Here is a 5,997-nt window from a genome sequence, read left to right on the forward strand (position 1 = left end):
CAGGTTTAAGAAGAGAGGACATAAGACTATACCACTTGATGAAGAATTGATGGGTCTCAAAAGTGCACAAGAGGTGAGAGACATAAGTTTGGTGAACTTTATAAAATACCATCTGTCTTGCCTATCTAGTCCAAATCTTTTTTGAACAAACAAGAAATTAAAATTCAGATTTCTCTAATTCTGCCCAATTCCTAGTTATATGCATTTGGGGAAGAAGAAAATTAATATAGACTAGATTGGAAGATATTTGAAAAATAGTAGGAAAAAATGATTATCTGGTGCTTGATTTAAAAAAAAAAAAAGAAAAAGGAGATAAGAGGCCAGCACACAGAAGAGTAGATATGAACATGAATACTTATAAATAGAACCAGGAAGCATAAAAAGGAAGTGAAATAAATGATGTTACATTGTGGGAATTGCAATCAATGACATGAAACATAATGTGTATGAATTGTTGAATAAAAAAACTGATCTGCTCTGTGATCCTTCACCTAATTTACTCTATTACCTATGAAACCATGGGCTAGATACAAAGTGATTAATTGGGAAGCTTCCTTTCACTTCTTGTTGCCATTCTCTGATAGAAAGAAATCATGAATGGAGGTTAATGCTGAGTTATTTTTTCTCTTTCAAGAAGTATTACAGACCATAACCTAAGACCTAAGGAATTAGATGGTGCCCAGCTATCACTACCAACTGTCTGAAAGAGATCACAATAGATGGTACTAGATAGAGTGGTATGAAATGTGGAACAAAACTCAAAATCATAAAAAAGATCAGGCTTACTGGCCAAATAGTGATTAGTGGAAACTATGAGCCTGTGGTCCTAAATTACCCTTATAGCCTAGAACTGAAGTCACCCCTGTAGTTCTACTTTCAACCAAACAATAGACAGGCCAATAAGGTGAACAGTAACACCAGGGAGGTATGCACTCCTTAGAACAATAAATCAGACCCAGAGGGCCAAATTTACCCAAGAACTTCTGTTGTGGCACTGTGGGTTAATGTGCTGGACTGCAAGGTCAGTTGGAACCACAAGGTCAGTGGTTCTAGCTCACAGCCACTTCTTGGAAACCCTGTACAGGGTAACTTGGAGTTGGAACTGACTTAACAGCAATTAACAACAATAACAAAAACAAAACCAAAGTTCAGAAAGGTTAGAAAGAAGGAATGGAACCAAAAAGTGTAAGAAGGAAGTGAAATAAATGATGTTACATTGTGGGAATTGCAATCAATGACATGAAACATAATGTGTATGAATTGTTGAATAAAAAACTGATCTGCTCTGTGATCCCTCACCCAATTCACAGTTAAAACATTTTTTCTTAAAAAGTTTTAGGGCCAGCTCTCAGCGCCAGCACCTTAGTGGTGACCTGTAATTCAAGATGACCAAGGAAGAATCTCTTCCCAAAAAGGTTCTACTGAGTGAAACAGACCTCAAAGTTATGGCACAGTATAAGTTGATTATTAGATGGAAGCAGTGTGAAGCATATGTGCAAGCTTTGGAGGGTAAGTACATGATATAACTGGGTTAAGGAAGTATGAAGAAAAACTAAAGAAACTTAAGAGTCTGCGCACAGGGAAAACATCCTTATAATGAGACTAGAAACCAAGGAATAAGAAATGCAATAGTGACTACTCAAATCCAGTATCTCAAACAAGTCCAGCAGCCTACTGTTGCCCAACTGAGATCCACCATGGTAGACCCAGCAATCAACTTGTTTTTCCTAAAAATGAAAGATGAACTGGAATAGACTAAGGACAAACTGAAACAAGCCCAAAATGAGCTGAGTGATTGGAAGTTTATGCCTGAGAAGTAAATAAATCCTACTCCCCAGTCAAGATTCCCTTACGAGAAAGCTGACTTTTTGAGCCAAAAAAACATGTCCAGCTTGTGACAATTAATGTAAAACTTACCAAATGAACCTGTGTTTCTGCTTTTTTCTCTTCTCCTTCCCTTACTTCAGAGACCTGATGCCAACGAACTATTCCAAAGAAGTGTCTACCTCCAAAACAAATCCCTTCTAGGAATTTTAGACACTTGAGAAATGTTTCTGTATGAAGGAAATAGAGGGAAAAACAGAAGTCTTAAATCTGTGGCACACTGTGTCTTCAGACAGTTTGGAGGAATGAAAACCTGAAATTATAAACCATGAATTGACTATGTAAACTTCTAATAAATTATAAAAATGGAATACACACTGCTCTTATCCTTGAGCACAGTGACTTATAGACACTGCATATTAGTTTTGCCAATAAGACTATGGACTTGATAATTTGTTGTTGAATTTCTGGGTCAAAACTTGAATGAGGTGACTTCATCCTTGAAGGGTGTCTTTGTTAAGACCCAACTTTTAATAGTCATGAGAGAACCAACTGATAGTTGTCAGTACAAGGAGTTCAGACACTTTAAACATTTCATATGGGGCTTTGATACTTGACTGAGCCTTAACTCCATGGGTTTAATCAATGGTGTGTTCTTCAACTAGTCACTAGTGCTGGAAATAATCTTACTGAGGACTGTACAAGCATAAAGGTGTGGTTATCAAATCTAGGTTTGAACTGTTCAAAGCACTATAAACATTCATTCCTCAACTAGATTGTATATGGGTATTAGCTGTGATGAGACACCAGAGTTATTTTTTCTCTGTAGTGAAACTGATTAAATCTCCAGTTCATTTAACAGACGTATGTTGAAAGAGCACTGTAATGATGGTAATGGGGAATGTGTTCCTTCATTGTATGTAGGACTTTTTTGAACTGCACCCATAATATTAAATATGTCTGGAAATTAGAAAAAAGACATTTTAAGGACAGCAGTTTCCCAGAGACAAAGTTCAGAAGGCAGGAAGGGATAGGAAAGAAAGACTATGAAAATGGGAAACATGGGGAAGAAGTGGAATGATTGCAATTATACTATGGAGGATTGCAGTCAATGTTATGAAACAAATTTATATGAATTATTGATGGAAAACTAGGTTTCTCTGTAAACTTTTACCCAAATCACAATAAAAAATTAAATATAAAAAGAACTATTACAGAAGCAAAATGGTTCCAAAAGTAAAGGCAAGGGATCTCTCAAACAATTCTAATCAATGCAAAGGCCACAGGATCATTGGTGAAAGAAGATGGGGGCAAGGGTTGGTAAAAAGCAACCACACCTGCTACATTTGCTAACTTACATTTGCACTAAAAAATCTCAGGTTTGATTCCAGTGATAATCACACTGAGGGGTTTTTTCCAAATGGGAAGGGCACTCATGCAATTTAAGAAAATCATAATAATGAAATCTCCCATTCATAGTGAGAAATGTTAGTTATGGTAAAATGTGCAAGTAAAATATCTCTTAGTTCATACAGGGTCTTTCAAGATGACTCCCAAACTGCTTCATTTGTTCTTTACACTCTTCTAGTGGGTGTGAAGTCTGTGAAGATTTAAAATGGCATGAAAAAGTCATGTTGCTCTCAATGGTTGAACCTCAAGGCGAGGCTACCAGTGAAGAAACAAAAAATAGCTTCCCTTGAAGCAGCATTTCAAAGTTTAGAAGGAAATGGTTCTTACACGAATGGTTCACCACAAACTTCACACTAGAATTTCTTTACTAACCAAACCACTGAGAATGTCTATATATCAGAACCCCACTACCACCTGATTCTTGCTCTAAACCTTCCACATCAGGTTCAAACAGATAAAGACTTTCCTGATGAGGCACAGTTGACTGTTACACAAGAATTCTCTAGTCATGCTATTAAAACAGGTTCCTGGAAGGAAGATGAGGGGAGAATCATTTGTGTTTTCCACCTTGAATTTTGACTAGGTATATCTGCTCTATAGTCATACTAAAGTCCTTTACAGAAGGTAGATCTCAAAATCTTTAATGCCAGTCATGAATAAGAGTCCCATTTATTTTTCTTACATGTCCTGTAAAGGAAAAAATTCCCAAGTTAAAAGGAGAATTGCAGATACTCCCTTAGACTGAGGTCAAGAGAGGACTAACACACACAATACACAATGCCTTCCCGTTTCAGGGAAAGAGTGACAGAGTCAACTGGAGAAACAGTTGAGACTGAGTTGATTCTCTATATGTGAAGCCTCAGTCATGCCAGTTAATTTCTTAATTGTTACTCCTACATATAATTAGAATGAGTCTTTATCTATATGTATTTTGCTTTGAGTCCTTGAGTGTAGTACAAATGGTTAACTTCTTTGACTGTTAACCCAAAGGTTGGAAGATCAAGTACACCCAAAGGTCTCTTGAAAGACAGGCCTGCTGTCTTTCTACTTCCATTAAGCTTAGCCATTCTTGTCCAATGGACCAATGGAACATATGAACATCAGTTACCATGACTCTGAGACCAGAAGAACTAGATGGTGCTCAGCTACTATTGCTAATGCTCTGAAAGGGATCACATTAGAAAGTCTTGGATAGAGGGGTAGAAAATGTGGAACGAAACTCAAAATTATTTAAAATGACCAGGTGTCTTGGTCAGAAAGAGACTGGAGGAACCTGAGACTATGGCCCTTGGCCACTCTTCAGGTCTGAAATGGAACTCACTCTCATGGCCCAATTTTCAATCAAGCCGTAGATAGATATATAGGGGGGACAACAACACTAATAAAGTATGCTCACCATGGAATGATCAACCATTCAATATCAAAAGGTCAACATTTACCTAAGGATAAAGTTGAGAAGGGTCAGGAAGGAGGGTGGAATGGAAATAAGAATCATAGGGAGGAAATGAGATCACTTTTGTTACATGGAGGGGATTGCAATCATAGAACTGAAACAAAGTGTATGATTTGTTGAAGGTATAACTGATGATCTGCTCTGCAAACCTTCACTCAATTCTCAATAAAAGTTTTTTTTTTAAAAAAAATGAAACTCAGCCATTGAAAATGCTATGGAGCACAATTCTACTCTGACACACATGAGGTCACCAAGAGTTAGAACCAACATAATGGCAACTCATTTTTATCTTGCTTTCAGTGATGCCAAGGAAAGGGGCTACAAATTTTTGAAGAAAATTCTAGCAGCAGCATTTATAGCAGCACATGAGGATGTTGTTGTTGTTGTTAAGTGCCGTCGAGTCGGTTCGCACATGAGGATAGGCTATATGATTGCAACACAGAAAGTCAACAAATATGGTCCTTCTTTCTATATTCATGAATTATCCAAGCAGACTTATTACTAGGCACCAATTTTCAAATGTTAAAGAAAATAAATGTAACAATATGCACAGGTGAGACCGTGATGTTTAAAAAAGCAATTTCTCCATTATTACATATCTGAATACTAACCTCTAACAGTGCATTTTCTGTTGGTTCTCAAACCCAAGGCAGGAAAATTCTAAAAGTTCACATTCAAGTTGGGAGTTCTAGTCTGAGGGCATGTTCAGTATAGTTATGCCACATGACTAATACACCTATGGCAAATAAATCATGAAGAACCTTGAATATGGAAACTACTATCTTTGTTGTTGCTGTTTCTGCTTGCTGGAATTCAGTCAGTTCCAACTTGTAGCGGTCCTGGGTACAACAGAGCAAAACACTACTTGATCCTACACCATCTTCACAATCATTCCTATTTTTGTGGTCACTGTGTCCATCCATTTCATGAGGCTCTTCCTCTTTTTCACTGATTCTCTACTTTACCAAGCAAAATGTACCCAAGGGACTTGTTGCTCCTGATAATCTATTCAAAGTACTAGCAGTTCCATGTGCATAGTTAGAGTATATGATGCTGAAAAAATAAAGATTTGCAATGAATAAGTCGTTTGTCTTGCAATATTCAAACACATGATCTCCGGCTTCATTTCTATCACCAAGGCCATGTTTTCCAATTACTATTGCTCCTTCTTTGTTTCCAACTTTTGCATTCCAGTCACCAGTAACATCTTGATTACATGCTTGATTAATTTCGGACTGCAGATATTTGTAAGAATCTTCAACTGTTGCAGACCGTGTAAGACTAGTCAGAGGTTCGAGGCCCTCTAGGGC

The 5,997-nt window shown here is 37.3% G+C and overlaps 1 pseudogene; it reads left to right on the forward strand.

Annotated features, from left to right (window-relative positions):
* The first annotated feature begins 1,385 nt into the window (after nucleotides 1-1,385).
* LOC102819019 lies at nucleotides 1,386-1,820 on the forward strand (annotated as a pseudogene).
* The last annotated feature ends 4,177 nt before the right edge of the window (nucleotides 1,821-5,997 follow it).

This window comes from Chrysochloris asiatica, unplaced genomic scaffold (assembly GCF_000296735.1).
Source record: "Chrysochloris asiatica unplaced genomic scaffold, ChrAsi1.0 scaffold00061, whole genome shotgun sequence".
Classification (NCBI taxonomy): Eukaryota; Metazoa; Chordata; class Mammalia; order Afrosoricida; family Chrysochloridae; genus Chrysochloris; species Chrysochloris asiatica.